The following is a 27387-nucleotide window of genomic DNA, read 5'->3' as shown; positions in this document are numbered from 1 at the left end:
CCCTAGAAATAGAATGGTACACCAGTATCCAGAATAAAATTAGAGCAAGGCATCAGTGTCCAGAATGACACACAAAGTCACAGCCTCTCTGATACAGCAAATAATAGACAGGAGAAAACCCAAACAACTAAAAAGAGGAAGCTAGAACAGAAGGTATATTACCCATATTAACCCAGCCCCACATCTAATCTAAAAACAGAGCATTGCATCAGTGTCCAGAATGATACACAAAGGCACAGCGGTCTAGACACAATAAACAGGGGGCATCAGAGAATCCAATTTACCAAAAAGAAACTAGAACCTAAAGGATCATACTGTTAATCAACATAATTCAAAATAATGAAAATAACTAAAGAGGATAAATCAAGCGACAATGACAAGAAAGGCTGAGTAGTAAACTCCGGAAAGTGTGAACCGATCAAAAGTGGCAGAAAGGAATGCAACATTCCAAAGGGGCGTTACCCCACTGTCCGAAACACCAACAACAACCTCAAAAAACACTAACAGTTTTGTCAAGTACAGTTTCCCCTTCATAAATCCGTGTTGATTCTGCCCAATCCTGTTATTATTTGCGAAGTCCCCTGTTACCACGTGCTTAATAATCGATTCTAGCATTATCTCTACCACTGATTTCATGGCTACCGGTACAGCACGGCTTAGATAAAGAGTAAATCTCACTCCATCCTGTCCCAAACAATACCAGGGTTGATACAGAGTAAATCTCAGTCTACAGTATCCCAAACACTCCCAGGGCATGTACAGCATGGGTTACATACAGAGTAAAGCTCCCTCTACACAGTCCATCAAACACTCCCCGGGCAGGTACAGTATGGGTGAGATACAGAGTAAAGCTCCCTCTACACAGTCCCATCAAACACTCCCCGGGCAGGTACAGTATGGGTGAGATACAGAGTAAAGCTCCCTCTACACAGTCCCATCAAACACTTCCCGGGCAGCTACAGTACAGGTTAGACACAGAGTATATCTTCCTCTACCTTGCCTCAAATACTCCTAGGGCACGTACAACACGGGTCAGATACAGAGAAATCTCCACCCATGACTAGACCACACCCACTGATTGCTTAACCAGAAGGCAATGCCGGTCAGCGAGCACAGGGTGATGGGTTAGCTGGACTTGTTGCGAGTTAGGGCATGGGCAGCCGAGTTGTGGATCAACTCGAGTTTATGTCGGGTAGAATGTGGGAGGAGTGCGTTGGAATAGTCATGTCCAGAGATGACAAAGGCATGGATGAGGGCTTCAGCAGAGGATGAGTGTAAATGGGCGATGTTTCAGAGGTGGAATAAGCAATCTTAGTTATGCTGCGGATAGGATATGTGGTCAAAAACTTATGTCGGGGTCAAGTATGACACCAAGGTTGCGAACAGTCTGCTTGAGCATCAGACAGAAGTTGGGGAGAGGGATGGAGTCGGTGGCTAAGGAACGGAGTTTGTGACAATGATAATTACAAATATTAAAATATTTCACAGGCTATCACATGCAAAATGTGTGGGTGAGTTTTTTTTAATTAAATCGGTTCCAAAAACGGGTTAACAGATACAGAAAGTAACGGATTTCAAATATTATGCAAGACAGTCCAATAAAGGGGTGGTTCAAAGGATTTCAGCTGAGTTTACAGTGAGACATTGCAGTTAAGTCTACTACAACCACAAGTCATGTATTCAAACGGAACAAGTTTGAGGTTTGATATGATAGAAGGCGAACTAGGTGAGAAGTGATGTAAGTTAGAGTAAGAAAAAGCACTAAAATGGAACAGTCGGTAACAGAAAATCAATTACTCTCCTCTGATCACGGAGAAACATAGAAAATAGGTGCAGGAGTAGGCCATTCGGCCCTTCGAGCCTGCACCACCATTCAATAAGATCATGGCTGATCCTTCACCTCAGTACCCCTTTCCTGCTTTCTCTCCATACCCCTTGATCTCTTTCGCTGTAAGGGCCATATCTAACTCCCTCTTGAATATATCCAATGAACTGGCATCAACAACTCTCTGCGGCAGAGAATTCCACAGGTTAACAACTCTGAGTGAAGAATTTTCTCTTCAGCTCAGTCCTAAATGGATTACTCCTTATCCTTATACTGTGTCCTCTGGTCCTGGATTTCCAAAACATTGGGAATATTCTTCCTGCATCTAACCTGTTCAGTCCCATCAGAACTTTATATGTTTCTATGAGATCCCCTCTCATCCTTCTAAACTCCAGTGAATACTCGAGTGGCTCAGTTGATCCAGTCTTTCCCAATATGTCAGTCCTGCCATTCCGGGAATCAGTCTGGTGAACCTTTGCTGCACTCCCTCAAAATAACAAGAACGTCCTTCCTCAGATTAGGAGACTAAAACTGAACACAATATTCCAGGTGAGGCCTCTCCAAGGCCCTGTACAACTGCAGTAAGACCTCCCTGCTCCTATACTCAAATCCCCTAGCTATGATGGCCAACATACCATTTGCTTCTTCACCGCCTGCTGTACCTGCATGCCAACTTTCAACGACTATTGTACCATGACACCCAGGTCTCGTTGCACCTCCTCTTTTCCTAATCTGCCGCCATTCAGATAATATTCTGCCTTCATGTTTTTGCCACCAAAGTGGATAACCTCACATTTACCCACATTATACTGCATCTGCATGCATTTGTCCAAACACCTAACCTGTCCAAGTCACCCTGCAGCATCTTAGCATCCTCCTCACAGCTCACACCGCCACCCAGTTTAGTGTCATCTGCAAACTTGGAGATAATACACAAATTCATTCATCTACATCATTGCTGTATATTGTAAATAGCTGGGGTCCCAGCACTGAGCCCTGCGGCACCCCACTAGTCACTGCCTGCCATTCTGAAAAGGACCCGTTAATCCTGACTCTCTGCTTCCTTCTGCCAACTAGTTCTCTATCCATGTCAGTACATTACCCCCAATACCATGTGCTTTAATTTTGCACACAAGTGTCTTGTGTGGGACATTGTCAAAAGCCCTTTGAAAGTCCAAATACACCACATCCACTGGTTCTCCCTTGTCCACTCTACTGGAAACATCCTCAAAAAATTCTAGAAGATTTGTCAAGCATGATTTCCCTTTCACACATCCATGCTGACTTGGACTGATCCTGTCACTGCTTTCCAAATGTGCTGCTATTTCATCTGTAATAATTGATTGCAACATTTTCCTCACTATTGAGGTCAGGTTAACCTGTCCGTAATTATTCGTTTTCTCTCTCCCTCCTTTTTTAAAAAGTGGTGTTATATTAGCTACCCTCCAGTCCATAGGAACTGATCCAGAGTCCATAGACTGTTGGAAAATAGTCACCAATGCATCCACCATTTCTATGGCCACTTCCTTAAGTACTCTGGGAAACAGACTATCACGCCACAGGGATTTATCGGCCTTCAATCCCATCAATTTCCCTAACACAATTTCCCGCCTAATAAGGATTTCCTTCAGTTCCTCCTTCTCACTAGATCCTCTGTCCCCTAGTATTTCCAGAAGGTTATTTGTGTCTTCCTTCATGAAGACAGAACCAAAGTATTTGTTCAACTGGTCTGCAATTTCTTTGTTCCCCATTATAAATTCACCTGAATCTGACTGCAAGGGACCTACGTTTGTCTTCACTAATCTTTTTCTCTTCACATATCTATAGAAGCGCTTGCTGTCAGTTTTTATGTTCCTAGCAAGCTAACTCTCATACTCTATTTTCCCCCTCCTAATTAAACACTTTGTCCTCCTCTACTGGATTCTAAATTTCACCCAGTCCTCAGGTTTGATGCTTTTTCTGGCCAATTTATATGCCTCTTCCTTGGATTTAACACTATCCTTAATTTCCCTTGTTAGCCACGGTTGAGCCACCTTCTCCGTTTTGTTTTTACTCCAGACAGGGATGTACAATTGTTGAAGTTCATCCATGTGCTCTTTAAATGTTGCCATTGCCAATCCACCATCAACCCTTTAAGTATCATTCGCCACTCTATTCTAGCCAATTCACGTCTTATACCATCGAAGTTACATTTCCTTAAGTTCAAGACCCTAGTCTCTGAATTAACTGTGTCACTCTCCATCTTGATAAAGAATTCTGCCATATTATGGTCACTCTTCCCCAAGGGGTCTCGCACAACAAGATTGCTAATTAGTCCTTTCTCATTACACATCATCCAGTCTAGGATGGCCAGCCCTCTAGTTGTTTCCTCGACATATTGGTCTAGAAATACACTCCAGGAAATCTTCCTTCACCATATTGCTACCAATTTGGTTAGCTCCATTTATATGTAGATTAAAGCCGCCCATGATAACTGCTGTACCATTATTGCATGCATCTCTAATTTCTTGTTTGATGCTGTCCACGACCCCACTGTTTGGTGGTCTGTACACAACTCCCACTAGCGTTTTCTGCCCTTTGGTATACCGCAGCTCCACCCATACAGATTCCACATCATCCATATCCTTCCCTACTATTGTGTTAATTTCCTCTTTAACCAGCAAAGCTACCCCACCTCCTTTTCCTTTCTATCTATCCTTCCTGAATGCTGATTACTCATGAGTTCTCAGCTTTGGTCACCCTGGAGCCATGTCTCCGTGATGCCAATTATATCATATTTGTTAATTGCTGCCTGCGCAGTTAATTCGTCCACCTAATTACGAATACACCTCGCATTGAGGCGCAGAGCCTTCAGGCTTGTCTTTTTAACACCCTTTGCCCCTTTAGAATTTGGCTGTAATGTGGCCCTTTTTCATTTTTGACTTGGGTTTTGCTGCCCTCCGCTTTTACTTTTCTTATTTCTATCTTTTGCTTCAAATATTCGACACACTGTGTTTGAAACAAAGCTGATTTATTCAACATTTATAGACAATATTAATCTCCAGCTCACATATAGGGGTTATTAAGATCATCAGGAACAAACAATAACTGCCAGAATGAGCATGGTTCTGTGCCCAATGCAATCACAGTAAATCCTGTTCCAGTCACAAATGCAGGATGTCAATGGCGGGGCTTTTGTCCAGCATGCACGACGGGCGAGAATGTGCCGCACCCAGACTACAGGAGCTCATTGCGCAGGGGCGGGTCCTGCCTGGGGTTTGAGCATGCGCGGTCCGTGTAATGGCGGAAGAGCCACGTGTAGTATAGGCTGCTCAGAATTGTCATTTTCAGCGGGTCGGAGGGGAGCAATGGACCAGCGGGGAGCCGGGGAGGCTTTATAAACAACCGGTGCCCGCCGCAAGCCCGGAATAATAACCGGAATATCGACGGTTGCAGCTTCGGGGCTTTCTCCCGGTCACAGGCCAGGCTAACGGCAGCCATCTTCGTGCAGGAAGGCAGGTTCAGTGCTCAGCCATCTTGATTCAGTGAGTAGCACAGCGCATGCGCGGCCATCTTGGTGCAGGAACAAAGTGAATGATGTCAGTGTCTGTTTCCAACCGGGTCCTAGTGCGGAAAGCAATGTATCAGATAATTTATTCTCACTCCCCACATCTCGGATTTCTCACCATCTCCCCGAAAGGCGTTGCTCAGTTCTGAGTTTATGTTCACACAATTACATAAGAATATGAGAAATAGGAGCAGGAGTAGGTCATTTGACCCCCCGAGCCTGCTCGCCATTCAATAAGATCATGGCTGGTCTGATCATGGACTCAGCTCCACTTCCCTGCCCGCTTCCCATAACCCTTTACTCCCTTATCACTCAAAAATCTGTCTATCTCCGCCTTAAATATATTCAATGACCCAGCCTCCACAGCTCTCAGGGCAGAGAATTCCACAGATTTACAACTCTCTGAAAGAAGAAATTCCTCCTCATCTCAGTTTTAAATGGCCGGCATCCACCTTGTCGAGCCCCCTCATTATCATTAAGTTTCAATAAGATCACCTCTCATTCTTCTGAACTCCAATGTGTATAGGACCAGCCTACTCAACCTATCCTCATATCATCTCCTGAATCAACCTAGCGAACCTTCTCTGAACTGCCTCCAATGCAAGTATATCCTTCCTTAAATACGGAGACCAAAACTGTACGCAGTACTCCAGGTCTCAAGGTCTCACCCACACCCTGTACAGTTGTAGTAGGACTTCTCTGCTTTTATACTCTATCCCCCTTGCAAGATAGGCCAATATTCCATTTGCCTTCTTGATTACTTGCTGTACCTGCACAATAATTTTTTGTGTTTCATGCACAAGGACCCCCAGGTCTCTCTGTAATGCAGCTCTTTGCAATTTTTTTCTATTTAAATTATAATTTGCTTTTCTATTATTTCTGCCAAAGTGGATAACCTCACATTTTACCACGTTATACTGCATCTGCCAAATGTTTGCCCACTCACTTAACCTGTCTACATCCCTTTGCTGATTTTTTGTGTTCTCGCAATTTTTGTATCAACAGCAAACTTGGTCCCTTCATCCAGGTCATTAATATAGATTGTAAATAGTTGAGGATCCAGCACCGATCCCTGCGGCACTCCACTAGTCATATTTGCCAACTGGAAAATGACCCATTTATCCCGACTCTCTGTTTTCTATTTAGCCAATCCTCTATCCATGCCATAACATATTACCCCCAACCCTGTGAGCTTTTATCTTATGCAGTAATCTCTTAGGTGGCACCTTATCGAATGCCTTCTGGAAATCCAAATACACCACATAGATGTTAGGCTAACTGGTCTATAGTATAGTGTCCTGCTTTATGTTTCCCTGCACCTATTTTCTATGTTTCTATAATGTTCCCAATGTTGGGGAAGTCCAGAACCAGGGGTCACAGTCTGAGGATAAGGGGTAAGCCATTTAGGACCGAGATGAGGAGAAACTTCTTCACCCAGAGAGTGGTGAACCTGTGGAATTCTCTACCACAGAAAGTAGTTGAGGCCAATTCACTAAATATATTCAAAAGGGAGTTAGATGAAGTCCTTACTACTCGGGGGATCAAGGGTTATGGCGAGAAAGCAGGAAGGGGGTACTGAAGTTTCATGTTCAGCCATGAACTCATTGAATGGCGGTGCAGGCTAGAAGGGCTGAATGGCCTACTCCTGCACCTATTTTCTATGTTTCTATGTTTCTATCCACTGCTTCCCCCTTATCCACCTGCTTATTACATCCTCAAAGAACTCCAGCGAATTTATCAAACATGATTTCCCTTTCATAAAACCATGCTGAATCTGCTTGATTGAATCATGCTTTTCCAAATATCCTGCTACTGCTTCCTTAATAATGGACTCCAGCATTTTCCCAACGATAGATGTTAGGCTAACTGGTCTATAGTATAGTGTCCTGCTTTTTGTCTGCCTCCTTTTTCAAATAGGGGCGTTACATTTGCGGTTTTCCAATCTGTTGGAACCGCCCCAGAATCCAGGGAATTTTGGTAGATTACAACCAATGCATCCACTATCTCTGCAGCCACTTCTCTTAAGACCCTAGGATGCAAGCCATCACCAAGGGACTTGTCCGCCTTTAATCCCATTATTTTATCTAATACTACGTTATTAGTGATAGTGATTGTATTACGTTCCTCCCTACCTACAGCCCCTTGATTATCCACTATTGGGATGTTTTTAGTGTCTTCTACTATGAAGGACTCTTACTATCTGTTTTTATATTTTGTTCTAGTTTACTTTCATAATCTATCTTCCCTCTTAATCATTTTTTTTAGTCGTACTCTGCTGGCTTTTAAAAATTCCCAATCCTCTAGCCTCCCACTAGTCTTGGCCATGTTGTATGCCTGTGTTTTCAATTTGATACCGTCCCTTATTTCATTAGTTAGCCACGGATGGTTATCCCTTCTCTTACAGTCTTTCCTTCTCATTGAGATATATTTTTGTTGTAGGTTATGAAATATCTCCTTAACTATCTACCACTGCTCATCAACCGTCCCATTCTTTAGTCTATTTTCCCAGTCCACTTTAGCCAACTCTGCCCTCATACCATTGTAGTCTCCTTTATTTAAGCTTCGGACCCTGGTTTGAGAACCAACTTTCTTACCCTCCAACTGAATTTGAAATTCAACCATATTATGGTCACTCATTCCTAGAGGATCTTTTACTACGAGATCATTTATTAATCCTGCCTCATTACACAGTATTAGATCTAAGATAGTCTGCTCCCTGGTTGGTTCCGCAACGTACTGTTCAAAGAAACTATCCCGGATACACTCTATGGACTCCTCCTCAAGGCTCCCCAGGCCAATTTGCTTTGTCCAATCAACATGAGGTTTAAAATCACCCGTAATTATTGCCGTTCCTTTATTACAAACCTCCATTATTTCTTGATTTATACTCCGTCCAACAGTGTAGCTACTGTTAGGGTGCCTATAGACTATGCCCACCAGTGATTTTTTCCCTTTATTATTCCTTATCTCCACCCAAACTGATTCAATATCTTGATCCTCTGAGCAAATATCGTTTCTCACTAACGCACTGATCCCATCCGTTATCAACAGCGCTACCCCACCTCCTTTTCCTTTCTGCCTGTCCTTCCGAATTGTCAAATACCCCTGAATATTCAGTTCCCAGTCCTGGTCACTTTGCAACCATGTCTCTGTAACGGCTATCTGATCATACCCATTTGTATCTATTTGTGCCGTCAACTCATCTATTTTGTTACGAATGTTATGTGCATTTAGACAAAGATCTTTTAAATTTGTTTTTTTACACTTTTTTCCTGCTTTTTTACTCTGTCCTTCAAACTCACTTTCTACATTTTTGCTTTCTAATTCTAGCTTTACTTCCCTTCCTCCTGAATCTATTTTCAGGTTCCCATCCCCCTGCCAAACTAGTTTAAACCCTTCCTAGCACTAGCAAACCCACCCGCGAGGATATTGGTCCCGGCTCTGTTGAGGTGCAACCCGTCCGGCTTATACAGTGCCACCTCCCCCAGAAGTGGTCCCAATGCGTCAGGAATCTAAACCCCTCCCACCTGCACCATCTCTCCAGCCACGCAGTCATCTGCTCTATCCTCCTATTTCTGTGCTCACTAGCTCGTGGCACCGGGACTAATTTTAAATATCACCCGAGACCCTGCCTCTGTTTATATTACACTAGACCCTGTCCCTGTTTGTATTACATTAGACAGTACTTTCTTTAGAAATAGAAGTATAGAGTACAAAAGTGTGGATATTATGATGAACCTGTACAAAGCACTGGTTCGGCCTCAACCTGAGTATTATGCCCAATTGTGGGCAACGCACTTTAGGAATAATGTGAAGGCCTTAGAGAGGGTGCAGAAAAGATTTACGAGAATGATTCCAGGGATGAGGGACTTCAGTTACCTGGACTGGAGAAGCTGGGGTTGCAAGGGGGATAGAGTATAAAAGCAGAGAAGTTCTGCTACAACTGTACAGGATATTGATGAGGCCACATCTGGAGTACTGCATACAGTTTTGGTCTCCGTATTTAAGGAAGGATATACTTTCACATTGGAGGCAGTTCAGAGAAGGTTCACCAGGTTGATTCCTGAGATGAGGGGGTTGACTTATGAAGAAAGGTTGAGTAATTTGGGTCTCTGCACATTGCAGTTCAGAAGAATGAGATGTGATTGTATTGAAACATAAAAGATACTGAGGGGGCTTGACAAGGTGGATGCAGAGAGGATGTTTCCACTCATAGGGGAATCTAGAACCAAGGGGCATAGTTTCAGAATAAGGAGTCGCCCATTTAAAACTGAGATGAGGCGGAATTTCTTCTCTTGAGGGTTGTAAATCTGTAGAATTCTCTGCCCCAGAGAGCTGTGGAGGCTGGGTCATTGAATATATTTAAGGCGGAGATAGACAGATATTTGAGCGATAAAGGAATAAAGGTTTATGGGGAGTGGGAGGAAAGTGGAGCTGAGCCCATGATCAGATCAGCCATGATCGTATTGAATGGCGGAGCAGGCTCGAGGGGCCAAATAGTCTACTCCCGCTCTTATTTCTTATGTTCTCCTTAGAGCAGGGAAGATTGAGAGGAGATTTTATAGAGGTGTTCAAAATTAAGAGGGGTCTTGCCAGAGTGGATAGAGAGATACTATTCCCATTGGCAGAAGGGTCGAGAACCAGAGGACACAGATTTAAGATGATTGGCAAAAGAACCAAAGGCAACACAAGAAAAAAGCTTTTTGCGTAGTGAGTGGTTAATATCTGGAATGCACGGCCTGAAAGGGTGGTGGAGGCAGACTCAATCACGGCTTTCAAAAGGGAGTTGGATAAGTTCCTGAAAGAAAAACATTTGCAGGGCTGTGGGGTAAGGGCGGGGCAGTGGGACTAGCTGAGGTGCTCTTGCAGAGAGCTGGCACGGGCTCGATGGGCCGAACGGTCTTCTGTGCTGTAACCATTCTCTGATTCGATGGTTCTAACTCTATCAGCATAAGCCTCTATTCCCTTCTCCCTCACAGGCTGATCTGAAGTGCATCGATACTGGAAACACAGAGCGACCAATCCAGAGCCGCTCTGTATCAGGGTGGGCACTGGATGCGGAAGTCGCTCCCTGGCCTCCTGTGTGGGTCTGTTTGTTGCATCAGTTTGTGCTGGAGTGGAGAGGGGGGGGGGTGGGGAGAAACTGCTGGGTTTCACCCCCAGTACCTCTGAGCCCAGTCGGGCCCAACAATTTCCGATGAGAGACTGTCAATGGCGGTAGATTCTAGGGGAGATTAAGCTGCGAAACACACACTGCCCGCACAATGTAGAAGAGTATTGGTTTAGGAACAAGTATTTCTGTACAGGCGTTCAGTATGCAGATTTGTTTTAAGCCCTTCTTGGGATGTGGGTGTCGCTAGTAAGGTCAGAATATATTTCCAATTTCCATTTGCCCCTTGACAAGGTGATGGTGGGCCTTCTCGAACCGCTGCAGTCCGTGTGGTGAAGGTCCTCCCACTATGCTGTTAGGTGAGGAGTTCCAGGATTTTCACCCAGTAACAATGTAGGAACGGTGATATATGCCCAAGTCAGGATGGTGAGAGACTTGGAGTGGAACTTGGAGGTGATGGATTTCCCATGCACCTGCTGCCCTGGTCCATCTAGGTGGGAGAGGTTCTAGGTTTGGGAGGTTCTGTCAAAGTTCTGGTTGACCTGCAGATGTATAAAGTCCCTCCTCTTCGCCCCGCCCACCTCTCCCTCCTCCCATAGAGGCCAGAGTCTTGTGTAGGCTTAGGGTGGTGGGTTCCCGTCCCTGAAGGACATTAGTGACCAGTTGGGTTTTTACGACAATCCGACAGCTTTCATGCTTACTTTTTTTTCTGCTGACGGCCGCACAAATAACCAGGTTCATTCAGCTCAATTTCACAACCTGCCTTTGTGTTTTGTGGGTTCTCTCTCACCCACCCTTTTTCTTGTTTGAAATTCACTTACAGGGTATTAAACGGGGAGGATTTGTCGACCGGAGGCTCAAACCAAACATCACATTAAGATCTGACGGAGTCACTCGATTCATCGGGACCTGAATATCATCGGCCTTTGACCATGGAAGCAAAAAGCACTGTTCACAGCGGGGAGAAGCTCTACACGTGCTCTGTGTGTGGACAAGGCTTCAGCCGATCATCCAACCTGGAGAGACACAAGCGCAGTCACACTGGGGAGAAACCGTGTGGGGACTGTGGGAAACGTTTCAACTACCCGTCCCAGCTGGAAACACATCAGCGAGTTCACACTGGGGAGAGGCCGTTCACCTGCTCTGATTGTGGGAAGGGATTCACTCAGTCCTCCCACCTGCTGACACACCAGCGAGTTCACACTGGGGAGAGGCCGTTCACCTGCTCTGAGTGTGGGAAGGGATTCATTCGGTCCTCCCACCTGCTGACACACCAGCGAGCTCACACTGGGGAGAGGCCATTCACCTGCTCTGAGTGTGGGAAGGGATTCACTACATCATCCAACCTGCTGACTCATCAGCGAGTTCACACTAGGGAGAGGCCGTTCACCTGCTCGGATTGTGGGAAGGGATTCACTCAGTCATCCAACCTGCTGACACACCAGCGAGTTCACACTAGGGAGAGGCCTTTCACCTGCTCTGATTGTGGGAAGGGATTCATTACATCATCCAACCTGCTGACACACCAGCGAGTTCACACTGGGGAGGAACCATTCACCTGCTCCGTTTGTGGGAAGGGATTCATTCAGCCCTCCCACCTGCTGACACACCAGCGAGTTCACACTAGGGAGAGGCCGTTCACATGCTCCGATTGTGGGAAGGGATTCACTACATCATCCAACCTGCTGACACACCAGCGAGTTCACACTGGGGAGAGGCCGTTCACCTGCTCCGATTGTGGGAAGGGATTCACTCAGTTCTCCCATCTGCTGAGGCACCAGCGAGTTCACACTGGGGAGAGGCCGTTCACCTGCTGCGAGTGTGGGGAGGGATTCACTCAGTCCTCCAGCCTGCTGGCACACCAGCGAGTTCACACTGGGGAGAGGCCGTTCACCTGCTCCGATTGTGGGAAGGGATTCACTCGGTTCTCCCACCTGCTGACACACCAGCGAGTTCACACTGGGGAGAGGCCATTCACCTGCTCCGATTGTGGGAAGGGATTCACTCGGTTCTCCCACCTGCTGACACACCAGCGAGTTCACACTGGGGAGAGGCCATTCACCTGCTCGGAGTGTGGGAAGGGATTCACTACATCATCCAACCTGCTGACACACCAGCGAGTTCACAAGTGATTGCAGGGGTTGGATTCTGCTGTTATTGCTGCTGTTAATCACATTCTGACTGAATCGTGTTCATTCTGACAGTTGGAGTTTGTTTCCGCTGATGTTAATAACGCCTGTAACTGGACTGGAGTTTAATATTTGTGATATATTCAAATAAATTAGTGTTGCTTTCAACACATTGCTGTGGATTTTTGTCTTTCCCACCGGAGTGTTTAGCATCAGCTGGCTGGAGCTCAGAGAGGACAATCTGGGGGAGGATCGTATGGGGGGAGTCTGGACACAGTCCTTTCGGGTCACACTGAGAGGGCCAAATGGCACTTTGGTCATTCTCATCTCTCTTCACTGACAGCAAAGTCGCCATGCGGGTTAATCTTGATGCGTGTAAGGTGTGGATGATATCCAGACATGGGTGTTTAAAGAGATGGGACAGGTGCTCTGTCAGTCCCTTGCCCATATCTCCAACAGCTCAGTAGAGTCAGGGATTGTTCCCTGAGATTGGAAGATAGCACACGTAGTTACCATTTTCCAAATTGGGCACAAGTCAGAAATCGTGAACTGAAGGCCCATCAACGTGACCTCGATTATGGGAAGGTGCTTGAAGGGATCCTGAGAGATGCTGTTTTCGATCATGGGGAAAGGGAAGGGGCCATTAGAGATACTGAACACGGATTCTGGTAAACATGGTCATGTCTTACAAACTAGCTTGAGTTTGTAAAGAAGCCGTTAGGTTGGTGGATGGGGGAATCCAGTTGACATTGTCTACCTCAGGGTGTCAAACTCATTTTCTATGGTGGGCCTTATCCAATATCCAGGCACTTGGCATGGGCCACATTCAGCAAAAGCTATTAATATAGGAATAAATGAAGATAAACTACATCAGAATTTACATTTAGACTTTATTTACTGCTGCTGCTCCCCATCCCTGGCACCTCTTAGCTTGAGCATTCATGAACTGACCCTGCTCAAACAATAACCACAAGGATATCGCTGCATTGTTCTGCCTGTGACCACAAGGCTGTGTCACTGCCATACACAGATAGCGTTTCCTTGCTTCACATCCCCATACAAACACCATCACTTCACACATCCCCTTTCTAAACAATTGCAGCAGACATGAGCAAGAATGTGAGGCTTATTAAAAGACACATTTCATTACAGCAAAGGTTACACTGGGAGAAATATTCAGTTATGTTCCATTACAGGCAAAATGCCGGGCAAACCAGCTGCACACTGGCACCTGAACAATGCCTCATCGGCCTACAGGCTTTTCTTAAATAGATTCGCTGCCTGGTTATAAACTTAAACCAGCTTTGCAGGCGTGATGCTCTATTCACACATTGAAGGAGAGAGAGATGCTCTGGGGTACACGCTAAGTCCAGTAGCTGGAAGTGATTAACAGACTGGGTTTTGTGTTTAGTGATCCCGGGCTTGTTACCAATACCAGCAAAGATGAAGCCCATGGAATAAAAAGGACAGTGAATGCTGTCTCACTGCGAGCGAGTCAGAATGAGAAGCTTTAACAGCTGATGTTTCACAAAGGGAGACCTCACCAGACCAAAGGACATTGTTGGTGTTTAATGGGCTGTTTGTGTCACTGGGCTACAGGAGGCGATTTGTGACAGAAGGAAAGCTGGTCATGAGAATGTGGCAAAAGGACGGAGATAGGGAATCATGGGAAAATAGCTAAAGAAATGTCAAGAGGCAGACAATTGCAGAATCGACAGAAAAGAAAAGGGGTTACCAAGAGTTGAGGTTGAGGTTAGACACGGGTCATGAGAAAGACGCAAGGTGGCACAAAGAAAGAAAGCAATGCTAGATAGGAGGAGAAAAGTAATGGATTTTACTGATAAGGAGGAAGGGAAACTAATTGGGTTTTTACCGATAAGGGAAGACAGTGTAACGAAGCTATAACAAATGGCACCAGCCCTAATTGGGAGACTTCCTTGACTGCCATTGGACATACTCGGGGGCGGGGGGGGGCATAAAGGGATTGGATAGACCAAGTGCCAATCAAATGTGTTCTGTTTTGAAATGTATAACTGTGGTTGTTTCGCGCTGAAAAGGTGCTTGTCCAGAGGAAGGTGAACAGGCTCTGATTTGAGAGTGTCCCTTTATCTTGACAAGTCCCGGCCGGAGAATCTTCAATAAAGGTCTTTTACAGAAAAGGCAACAAAGGTGTTACGTGTCAGTGTTTTTACTGAAACAGATTGAGGGAAAAAGAATCCAAAATTAACAGTCACAGCAAACAAACAGTTTACCGGCCTGTCCAGGGCCCCACTCTGACCCCCACCTTCTCTCTCTCACTATTGATGGACACTGCTGCAGTAATTGCTCCTCTGACCTTTCCTCTCTTGTCCCTCCTACACCCATAATACACAGCCCGACACAATCTCCCTCCCCCTACATCCTCACTGTGCTGGGATCCACACCAGTTTCCCCATCTGCTCCTTGTTCTCTCCCTGGATCCTGAAACTACAGAACTCACTCATAGAAACATAGAAAATAGGTGCAGGAGTAGGCCATTCAGCCCTTCTAGCCTGCACCGCCATTCAATGAGTTCATGGCTGAACATGCAACTTCAGTACCCCCTTCCTGCTTTCTCGCCATACCCCTTGATCCCCCAAGTAGTAAGGACTTCATCTAACTCCCTTTTGAATATATTTAGTGAATTGGCCTCAACTACTTTCTGTGGTAGAGAATTCCCCTGCTGAAGTCTACAGGCTCCAAAACTGAAGCTTGGTGGCCCTCAGTCCCGACTCCTTGATTTACCTCCCCTTCTTTCCTCCTCTTTCCCCCTTGGTTGTGTTCCACACTCTGGGCCTTGGGCCTTGGGTCTTCCCCGGGGATTCTCAGTATGAATAGTGGGATGTGTATTGAGACAGGACGTCCCAGCTCTCCTCCCCTTTCCCCCTTGGTTGTGTTCCACACTCTGGATCTTGGACCTTCCCCGGGGATTCTCAGTATGAACAGGGGGATGTGTGTTGAGACAGGTCGTCCCAGCTCTCCACCTTTAAAGGGGCAAGGAATGGCCCTGCTTTATGACATCACTGCAGTGCCTAGCAACCAACCTCCCCTGAGCCCTGCTCATTATGGGCTGGGTTGAGCTCAGTGCTGTTACAGGAAGGGAAACAGGAGCAGGATTCGACCCGTGTGGAGCCCAGGATTAATGGGGAGAGGTACAGGATCAATTTGTATCTTATTGAGTGAGAAATGTCATTGTCCCAGACACTCCCTGTCCCTCAGTATCTGTGTCAGGGAGCGACCGATGGGTTCACTCTGTATCTAACCCGTACTGTGCCCGACTGGAGAGTGTTTGATGCTGGGCATGAGGTGCTCAGCTCAATGAGCACAACATTTTACCCAAAGATGATCGGATAAACCCATCAGCTTGTCCTCTGGACACAGATCCTGAGGACAGGGAGTGTCTCTAATAATTTGGCTGGTGTCCTTGATCAAATTTAAGCATCTCACTCATCTCTTTTTAAAATTAGTTCATGGGATGTGGGCATTGCCGTTCATTAAATGCTAGAGAATATAGGCCTAGTCCACTCAATCTCTCATTGGACAATCCCCCCATCCCAGCAATCAGTCTGGTGAACCTTCGTTGCACTCCCTCTATAGCAAGTTTATCTTTCCTTAGGTAAGGAGACCAAAACTGTGCACAATACTCCAGGTGCGATCTCACCAGGGCCCTGTATAATTGCAGCAAGACATCTTTACTGTTATACTCAAATGCTCTTGTAATAAAGGCCAATATACCATTTGCTTTCTTAATTGCTTGCTGTTCCTGCATATTAACTTTTAGCAATTTGTGTACAAGAACACCAGGTCCCTCTGAACACCAACATTTCCCGATCTCTCACCATTTAAAAAAAATACTCTGCCTTTCTATTTTTACTATCAGTGTGTAACTTAACATTTCTTCTCATGATATTCCATTTGCCATGTTCTTGCCCACTCGCTGAGCCTGTATATATCCCCTTGAAACATCTTTTTATCCTCCTCACAACTTACATTCCCAACTAGCTTTGCATGCTAGCAGCACCCCACCAGTTACAGTCTACCAACCCGGAATGACCCGTTATTCGTACTCTCTGTTTTCTGTCCATTAACCAATCCTTAATCCTTGCTAGTATGTTATGTCCAATCCCATGAGCCTTAATTTTAATAAACTCTTGTATGGCACCTCATCGAATGCCTTCTGTAAATCTAAATACACCACATCCAGTGGTTCCACCTCATCTATCATGCTAGTTACAACCTCAAAAAACACTTAACAGATTTGTCAAGTACAATTTCCCTTTCATAAATCCGTGTTGATTCTGCCCAATCCTGTTATTACTTCCGAAGAGTGCGGTTATCATGTGCTTAATAAGATATTCTAGCGTTTTCCCTGCTACTGATGTCAGGACTACCGGTACTGCACGGGTTAGATACAGAGCAAGTCTCATTCCATTCTGTCCCAAACACTACCAGGGTTGATGCAGAGTAAATCTCAGTCTACAATATCCCAAACACTCCCTGGGCAGGGACAGCATGGATTAGTTACACAGTAAAGCTCCCTCTGCACTGTCCCATCAAACACTCCCAGGGCAGGGACAGCTCGGGTCAGATACAGAGTAAAGCTCCCTCTACACTGTCCCATCAAACTCTCCCAGGGCAGGTACTGCACGGGTTATGTTCAGCGTAAAGCTCCGTCTGAACAGTCCCATTAAAAGTCACAGGGCAGGTACAGCACGGGTTAAATACAGAAGTAATTTCTTGCACTACACTGTCCCATCAAACATTTTCAGGGCAAGTACAGCATGTGTTAGATACAGAGTAAAGCTCCCTCTACACTGCCCCATCAACCACTCCCAGGGCAGGTACTGCATTGGTTAGATATTAAGTAAAGCTCCCTCAACACTGTTCAAATAAAAACTCCTAGGGCAGGTACAGCATAATTTAGATCAAGTGTAATTCTCTCTATAACTTCGCTCTACAATTGTACATGGCCTTGATGAGATAACTGGAATACTGTGCACAGTTTTGGTCTCCTTATCTAAGGAAGGATATACTTGCCTTGCTAAGATACAGAGTAAAGCTTCCTCAACACTGTCCCACTAGACATTCCAAGGACAGGTACAACACAGGTTAGATACAGAGTATATCTCCCTCTAACCTGTCCCAATATTCCAGGGTAGATACTGCATTGGCTGGATACAGAATAAAGCTTCCTCGACACTGTCGCATCAACTCACAGGGCAGGTGCAGCATGGAATATATACAGAGTAAAGCTCGTTCTACAATGTCCCATCAAACACTCCCAGGGCATGTACAGCACGGGTCAGAAACAGAGTAAAGCTCACTCTATGCTGTCCCATCAAACATTCCCAGCGCATGTACTGCACGGGATAAATACAAAGTAATTTCTTCCTCTATGCTGTCCCAACAAACAATCCGAGGGCAGGTACAGCATGGGGTAGATACAGAGCGAAGCTCACTCTGCATTGCCCCATCAAACACTCCAGGGCATGTACAGCACGGGTTAGATACAGAATAAAGCTCCCTCTACACTGTCCCTCAAACACTCCCAGAGGAAGTACTGTATCAGTTAGACAGTAAGTGATGCTCCCTCTGCACTGTCCAAATAAACAATCCTAGGGCAGGTACAGCATAATTTAGATGCAGGATAATCCACTCTCAAACCTCACTCTACAATTGTACATGACCTTGGTGAGACCACATCTGGAGTACTGTACACAGTTTTGGCATCCTTATCTGAGGAAGGATATATGGGTAGAGCTGCAGAACACCAAAGGGCAAAAAACGTTAGTGGGAGTTGTGTACAGACCTCCAAACAGTAGTAGTGATGTTGGGGAGGGCATCAAACAGGAAATTAGGGGTATATGCAATAAAGGTGCAGCAGTTATAATGGTTGACTTTAATATGCACATAGATTGGGCTAGCCAAACTGGAAGCAATATGGTGGAGGAGGATTTCCTGGAGTGCATAAGGGATGGTTTTCTGGACCAATATGTCGAGGAACCAACTAAGGGGGAGGCCATCTTAGACTGGGTGTTGTGTAATGAGAGAGGATTAATTAGCAATCTCATTGTGCGAGGCCCCTTGGGGAAGAGTGAGCATAATATGGTGAAATTCTGCATTAGGATGGAGAATGAAACAGTTAATTCAGAGACCATGGTCCAGAACTTAAAGAAGGGTAACTTTGAAGGTATGAGGCGTGAATTGGCTAGGATAGATTGGCGAATGATACTTAAGGGGTTGACTGTGGATGGGCAACGGCAGACATTTAGAGACCGCATGGATGAACTACAACAATTGTACATTCCTGTCTGGCGTAAAAATAAAAAAGGGAAGATGGTTCAACCATGGCTATCAAGGGAAATCAGGGATAGTATTAAAGCCAAGGAAGTGGCATACAAATTGGCCAGAAATAGCAGCGAACCCGTGGACTGGGAGAAATTTAGAACTCAGCAGAGGAGGACAAAGGATTTGATTAGGGCAAATGGAGTACGAGAAGAAGCTTGCAGGGAACATTAAGGCAGATTGCAAAAGTTTCTATAGATATGTAAAGAGAAAAAGGTTAGTAAAGACAAACGTAGGTCCCCTGCAGTCAGAATCAGGGGAAGTCATAACAGGGAACAAAGAAATGGCAGACCAATTGAACAAGTACTTTGGTTCGGTATTCACTCAGGAGGACACAAACAACCTTCCGGATATAAAAGGGGTCAGAGGGTCTAGTAAAGAGGAGGAACTGAGGGAAATCTTTATTAGTCGGGAAATTGTGTTGGGGAAATTGATGGGATTGAAGGCCGATAAATCCCCAGGGCTTGATGGACTGCATCCCAGAGTACTTAAGGAGGTGGCCTTGGAAATAGCGGATGCATTCAATGACTTTTTCCAACATTCCATTGACTCTGGATCAGTTCCTATGGAGTGGAGGGTAGCCAATGTAACCCCACTTTTTAAAAAAGGAGGGAGAGAGAAAACAGGGAATTATAGACCGGTCAGCCTGACCTCAGTAGTGGGTAAAATGATGGAATCAATTATTAAGGATGTAATAGCAGCGCATTTGGAAAGAGGTGACATGATAAATCCATGCTGACTTGGACCTGTGAAAGGGAAATCATGCTTGACAAATCTTCTGGAATTTTTTGAGGATGTTTCCAGTAAAGTGGACAAGGGAGAACCAGTTGATGTGGTATATTTGGACTTTCAGAAGGCTTTCGACAAGGTCCCATACAAGAGATTAATGTGCAAAGTTAAAGCACATGGGATTGGGGGTAGTGTGCTGACGTGGAATGAGAACTGGTTGTCAGACAGGAAGCAAAGAGTAGGAGTAAATGGGTACTTTTCAGAATGGCAGGCAGTGACTAGTGGGGTACCGCAAGGTTCTGTGCTGGGGCCCCAGCTGTTTACATTGTACATTAATGATTTAGATGAGGGGATTAAATGTAGTATCTCCAAATTTGCGGATGACACTAAGTTGGGTGGTAGTGTGAGCTACGAGGAGGATGCTATGAGGCTGCAGAGTGACTTGGATAGGTTAAGTGAGTGGGCAAATGCATGGCAGATGAAGTATAATGTGAATAAATATAAGGTTATCCACTTTGGTGGTAAAAACAGAGAGACAGACTATTATCTGAATGGTGACAGATTAGGAAAAGGGGAGGTGCAACGAGACCTGGATGTCATGGTACATCAGTCATTGAAGGTTGGCATGCAGGTACAGCAGGCGGTTAAGAAAGTAAATGGCATGTTGGCCTTCATAGCGAGGGGATTTGAGTACAGGGGCAGGGAGGTGTTGCTACAGTTGTACAGGGCCTTGGTGAGGCCACACCTGGAGTATTGTGTACAGTTTTGGTCTCCTAACTTGAGGAAGGACATTCTTGCTATTGAGGGAGTGCAGCGGAGATTCACCAGACTGATTCCCGGGATGGTGGGACTGACCTATCAAGAAAGACTGGATCAACTGGGCTTGTATTCACTGGAGTTCAGAAGAATGAGAGGGGACCTCATAGAAACGTTTAAAATTCTGACGGGTTTAGACAGGTTAGATGCAGGAAGAATGTTCCCAATGTTGGGGAAGTCCAGAACCAGGGGTCACAGTCTGAGGATAAGGGGTAAGCCATTTAAGACCGAGATGAGGAGAAACTTCTTCACCCAGAGAGTGGTGAACCTGTGGAATTCTCTACCACAGAAAGTAGTTGAGGCCAATTCACTAAATATATTCAAAAGGGAGTTAGATGAAGTCCTTACTACTCAGGGGATCAAGGGGTATGGCGAGAAAGCAGGAAGTGGGTACTGAAGTGCATGTTCAGCCATGAACTCATTGAATGGCGGTGCAGGCTAGAAGGGCTGAATGGTCTATTCCTGCACCTATTTTCTATGTTTCTATAGTTGCCTTGCTTAGATACAGAGTAAAGCTCCCTCAACACTGTCCCACCAGACATTCCAAGGGCAGGAGTAGCACATTTGGCCCCTCGAGCCTGCTCCACCATTTAATAGGTTCCTGGCTGATTTGATCATGGACTCAGCTCCACTTCCCCACCCACTCCCCATAACCCTTATCGCTCAAAAATCTATCTATCTCCGCCTTAAATTTATTCAATGATCCATCCTCCACTGCTCTCTGGAGCAGAGAATTCCATAGATTGACAACCCTCAGAGAAGAAATTCTTCCTAATCTCAGTTTTAAATGTGCAGCCTCTTATTCCGAGACTCTGTTTCAATAAGATCACCTCTCATTCTTCTCTACGCCAATGGGTATAAGCCCAACCTATCTTCATAAGTCAACTCCCTCATCTCCAGAATCAACCTAGTGAACCTTCTCTGAACAGCCTCCAGTGAAAGTATATCCTTCCTTAAATACGGAGGCCAAAACTGTACGTTGTGCTCTCGGTTTGGCCTCACCAATACCCTGTACAGTTGTAGAAGTAATTGTCTGCTTTTATACTCTATCCCCCTTCCAATAAAGACCAACATTCCATTTGCCTTCTTGATTACTTGCTGTACCTGCATAGTAACCTTTTGTGTTTCATGCACCACGAACCCCAGGTGTCTCTGTACTGCAGCACTTTGCAATTTTTCTCCATTTAAATTATAATTTGCTTTTCTATTGTTTCTGCCAAGGTGGATAATCTCACATTTTCCCACATTATACTCCATTTGCCAAATGTTTGCCCACTCACTGAGCCTGTCTATATCTCTTTACACATTTTTTGTGTCCTCACAATTTGTTTTCCCACCCTTCTTTGTATCATCAGCAAACTTGGCTACATTACACTCAGTCCCTTCATCCAAGTCATTAATATAGATTGTAAATAATTGAGGACCCAGCACCGATCCCTGCAGCACCCCACTATTCACTGTTTGCCAGCAGAAAAATGACCCATTTACCCCAACTCAGATACAAAGTAAAGCTCTGACTACACTACCCCATCAAACACTCCCAGGGCAGGTACAGCACGGGTTAGGTACAGAGTAAAGCTCCCTCTGCATTGTCCCATCAAATTCACCCAGGGAAGGTACAACATAGTTTAAATATAGAGTAAAGCTCACTCTATATTGTTCCATCAGACATTCCCAGGGCAGGTACAGCACATATTAGAAATGGAGTACATCTTCTTCTACTCTGTCCCAACCATTCCAAGGGCAGATACAGCATTTGTTAGATATTGAGTAAATCTCCCTCAACACTGTCCCACCAGACATTCCAAGGGCAGGTACAGCACAGGTTAGATACAGAGTACAGCTCCCTCTACACTGTCCAAAGCATTCCCGGGTAGATACAGCATGGGTTAGATACAGAGTAAAGCTCCTTCTACACTGTCCCAACAACACTCCCAGGGCAGGTACAGCACGGGTTAGATACAGACTGAAGTCCATCTACATTGTCCCATCAAACACTCTCAGGGCAGGTACAGCACAGGGTAGATTATAATATAAGAAATAGGAGCAGGAGTAGGCCTCTTGGCCCCTCGAGACTGCTCTGCCATTTAATTGGATATGGCTGATTGATCTTGGGGTCAGCTCCACTTTCCTGCCCGCTTCCCATAACACTTTATTCCCTTATCACTCAAAAATCCGTCTATCTCCGCCTTTAATTTATTCAATGAGCCAGCAACCACAGTTCTCTGGGGCAGAGAATTTCATGGATTTACAAACCTCAGAAGAAATTTCTGCTCATTTCAGTTTTAAATGGACGGCTCCTTATTCTCAGACTGTCGCCTAGTGAATGACCCCATATTTTCCCACATTATACTCCTTCTGCCAAATTTTTGCCCACTCACTTAGCCAGTCTGTATCCCTTTGGAGATTTTTGTGTGTCCTGCTCACAATTTGCTTTCCCACCCATCTTTGTGTAATCAGCAAACTTGGCTACATTACACTTGGCCCCTTCATCCAAGTCATGAATATAGTTTGTAAATAGTTGAGGACCCAGCACCGATCCCTGCAGCACCCCACTAGTCACGGTTTGCTAACCAGAAAATTACCCATTTATCCACACTTGGATACATAGTAAAGCTCCGTCTACACTGTCCCATCAAACACTCGCAGGGCAGGTACAGCACGGGTTCGATACAGAGTAAAGCTCCCTCTACACTGCCCCATCAAACACTCAGAGGACAGGTACAGCACAGGTTGGGTACAGCATAAAGCTCTCTCTACATTATCCCATCAAATATTCCCAGGGCAGGTACAGCAGGAATTAGATACAGAGTAAAGCTCACTCTACACTGTCCCAACAAATACTTCCAGGGCAGGTACTGCATTGGTTAGGTACTAAGTAAAGCACCCTCTACACTTTCCAAATAAACATCCTAGGGCAGGTACAGCATAATTTAGATAAAGGGTAACCCTATCAAATTTCGCTCTACAATTGTACAGTGCCTTGGTGAGACTACACCTGGAGTACTGTACACAGTTTTGGTCTCCTTATCTCAGGAAGGATATACTTGCCTTGCTTAGATACAAAGTAAAGATTCCTTAATACTGTCCCACTAGACAGTCCAAGGACAGATACAACACAGGTTAGATATGGAGTATAACCCCCTCTACACTGTCCCAAGCATTCCAGAGTAGATACTGCATTGGTTAGATACAGAATAAAGCTCCCTCTGCACTGTCCCATCAAACACTGCCAGGGCAAGTACAGCACAGGGTTAGATAATGAGTAAAGCTCATTCTACACTGTCCCATCAAACACTTCCAGGGCAGGTACAGCACGGGATAGATACAGAGTAAAGGTCCCTCCACTCTGCTGCATCACTCTCACGTGAAGTACAGCATGGTTTAAACACAGAGTAAATGTCTCTCTACACTGTCCCATTAAACAGTCCAAGGGCAGGACAGCACATATTAAAAACACAGCAAGGATCCCTTTGCACTGTCCCACGAGACATTCCCAGCGCATGCACAGCACAGGTTAGATATAGAGTAAAGCCCCCTCAACATTGTCCCATCAAACACTGCCAGGGCCAGTACAGTACAGGTTAGACATGGAGTCTATCTCCCCCAAACACTCCAGGGCAGGAACAGCACGGGATAAATGCAGAGTCATTTCTCCCTCTACACTGTCCCATCAACTATTCCCAGGGAAGGTGCAACACGGGTTAGATGCAGAGTAAAGCTCCCTCTGCACTGTCCCATCAACTATTCCTCGGGAAGGTGCAACACAGGTTAGATGCAGAGTAAAAGTCCCTCTACGCTGTCTCACCAGACATTCCCAGGGCAGGTACAGCATGGGTTACATAAAGATTAAATCTCCCTCCAGCCTGTCCCAAACACTCCCAGGTTAGGTACTGCATTGGTTAGATACAGAGTTAATCTCCCTGTACACTGTCCCATCAAACACTGCAGAACAGGTACAGCGCGGGTTAGCAAGCGTAAAGCTGCCCCTCGACTGTCCCATCAAATCTTATTGAATGGGGAGGAGGCTCGCGAGGCTGTATGACCCACTCCTGCTCCTATTTCTCATGGTCTTATGTACCCAACATGCCCCGCGGTGGAGAATGTGCCGCATCCAGACTACAGGAGCTTAGTGCGCAGGCGCGGGTCCTGGCTGTGCTTGGAGTATGCGCAGTGCGTGTAATGGCGGAGGAGAATCGTTTTTGACAGGCTCCACAGAAATTTCGTTTTCAGCGGGAGGGAGCGAAGTAATGGACCAGCGGGGAGCCGGGGAGGCTTCATAAACAACCAGTGCCCGCCGCAAGCTCAGAATAATAACCGCAATATCGCCGATTGCAGCTTCGGGGCTTTCTCCCGGTCACAAGCCCAGGCTAACGGCGGCCATATTGGTGCAGGAAGGCAGGTTCAGCGCTCCGCCACCTTGATTCAGTGAGTCGTGCAGCGCATGCGCCATCATCTTGGTGCAGGAACAAAGTGATTGATATCAGTCTGTGGAACTGAACCCAGCCAGAGTCAGCATCTTCAGGGGAGGGGAACCAGTGAGTGTGGAACTGAACCCAGCCAGAGTCAGCAGAAGAACGAGGAGCAGGAGTAGGCCGTATGGCCCCTCGAGCCTGCTCCACCATTCAATAAGATCATGGCTGATCCGATGATGGAATCAGGTCCATTTCCCTGCCTGCTCACCATAACCCCCTATTCCCTTATTGGTTAAAAAAACTTTCTATTTCTGTCTTAAATTTATTCAATGTCCCAGCTTCCACAGCTCTCTGAGGCAGCGAATTCCACAGATTTACAACCCTCAGAGAAGAAATTCCTTCTCATCTCAGTTTTAAATAGGTGGCTCTTTATTCTAAGATTATGCCCCCTGGTTCTAGTCTCCCCCATCAGTGGAAACATCCTCTCTGCATCCACCTTGTCAAGAAGTGAACCTTCTCTGAACTGCCTCCAAAGCAAATATATCTTTTCTTAAATATGGAAACCAAAACTGTACGCAGTATTCCAGGTGATGCCTCACTAATACCCTGTATAACTGTAGCTAGACTTCCCTGCTTTTATACTCCATCCCCTTTGCAATAATTGGCCTTCCTGATCACCTGCTGTACCTGCATACTAACCTTTTGTGATTCATGGACCAGGACCCCGCAGGTCCCGCTGTACTGCAGCACTTTGCAATCTTTCTCCATTTAAATAATCACTTGCTCCTCGATTTTTTTTTTCTGCCAAAGTGCATAACCTCACTTTCCAACATTATACTCCATCTCCCAAATTTTTGCCTACTCACTTAGCCTGTTTGAGGTTTTGCAGGTTTTTTGTGTCCTTCTCACACGTTGCGTTTCCTCCCATCTTTGTATCATCAGCAAACTTGGCTACTTACACTTGGTCCCTTCATCCAAGTCATTAATATAGATTATAAATAGTTGGCGTCCCAGCACTGATCCCTGTGGCACCCCACTAGTTACTGGTTTCCAACCAGAGAATGAACCATTTATCCCCACTCTCTGTTTTCTGTTAGTTAGCCAATCCTCTATCCATGCTAATATATTACCCCCAACCCCGTGAACTTTTATCTTGTGCAGTAACCTTTTATGTGGCATCTTGTCAAATGCCTTCTGAAAGTCCAAATATACCACATCCACTGGTTCTCCTTTATCCACCCTGTTCAGCACATCCTTAAAGAACTCCAGAAAATTTGTAAAACATGGCTTCCCCTTCATAAATCTATACTGACTCTGCCTAACTGAATTATGCTTTTCCAAATGCCCTGCTACTGCTTCTTTAATAATGGACTCCAACATTTTTCCAACCACAGATGTTAAGCTAACTGGTCTATAGTTTCCTGCTTTTTGGCTGCTTTTTTTTAAATAGAGACATTACATTTGCAGTTTTCCAATCTGCTGGAACATCCCCAGAATCTAGGAAATTTTGGTAAATTACAACCAATGCATCCACTATCCCTGCTGCTACTTCTCTTAAGACCCGAGGATGCAAGCCACCAGGTCCAGAGGATTTATTCGCCTTTAGTCCCATTATCTTACTGAGTACCACCTCCTTTGTGATTGTGGTAAGTTCCTTCGCCCCCCCCCCCCCCCATAACCCCTTGACTATCCACCGACATTCTTTGCTGGCTTTTAAAAGCTTCCCAATCTTCTGTCCTTCCAGTAGTTTTGATCAATTTGTATGCCCTTGTTTTTAATTGGATACTATCCTTTATTTCTTTAGTTGGACACAGATGGCTATCTTTTTTTTTACACCCTTTCCTCCTCACTGGAAATATTTGTCTTGAGAGTTATGAACTATCTCCAAAATGTATGCCACTGTTCATCAAACATCCTACACTTCAATCTATTTTCCCAGTCCACTTTAACCAACTCTGCCGTCATACCTTTGTAGTCTCCTTTATTTAAGCTCAGTACGCTGGTTTGAGATGCAATTTTCTCACCCTCCATCTGAATTTGAAATTCAACCATGCTATGATCACTAATTCCAAGGGGACCCTTTACTAGGAGATTGTTGATAAATTCTGTCTCATTACACAGGACCAGATCTAACATAGCCAGCACCTTCAGAGGAGGCGAGGGAGAGAAACCAGTCATTTACAGTAGAAACGGGAGAATTTGTAATGGGGAACAAGGAAATGGCAGAACAATTAAATCAATACTTTGGTTCTGTCTTCACAGAAGAGGACACAAATAATGTCCCAGAAATGCGAGGGAACCAAGGGTCCAGTGAGCAAGAGGAAATGATTATTAGTAAGAAAATAGTGCTGGAGAAACTAATGGGACTAAAGGTAGATAAATCCCCAGGACCTGATGATCTGCGTCCCAGAGTACTAATAGAGGTAGCCATGGAAATAGTAGATGCATTGGTT

At 45.3% G+C, this 27387-nt stretch overlaps 1 protein-coding gene, 1 long non-coding RNA gene and 1 pseudogene across 2 annotated transcripts in view; 2 read left to right on the top strand and 1 right to left on the bottom strand.

Moving 5' to 3' along the window:
- The window catches only part of LOC139276125 (NXPE family member 3-like), a 742865-nt gene that overhangs the window by 28492 nt on the left and 686986 nt on the right, over positions 1 to 27387 (top strand). The gene's annotated exons all lie outside the window — the stretch shown is intronic.
- The window catches only part of LOC139276136 (uncharacterized), a 39242-nt gene continuing 16673 nt past the window's right edge, over positions 4819 to 27387 (bottom strand). The window contains exon 3 of the long non-coding RNA XR_011595823.1: positions 4819 to 5428. This is a non-coding gene — a long non-coding RNA (uncharacterized lncRNA). The remainder of the gene's footprint in view (positions 5429 to 27387) is intronic.
- Positions 5068 to 27387, top strand: part of LOC139276130 (zinc finger protein 850-like) — a 171333-nt pseudogene continuing 149013 nt past the window's right edge.

The sequence above is a fragment of the Pristiophorus japonicus genome, chromosome 11 (assembly GCF_044704955.1).
Source record: "Pristiophorus japonicus isolate sPriJap1 chromosome 11, sPriJap1.hap1, whole genome shotgun sequence".
In the NCBI taxonomy this organism is placed as follows: Eukaryota; Metazoa; Chordata; class Chondrichthyes; family Pristiophoridae; genus Pristiophorus; species Pristiophorus japonicus.
Note: the sequence above shows the minus strand (reverse complement) of the source record. Positions and strands in the feature narration are given on the sequence as shown.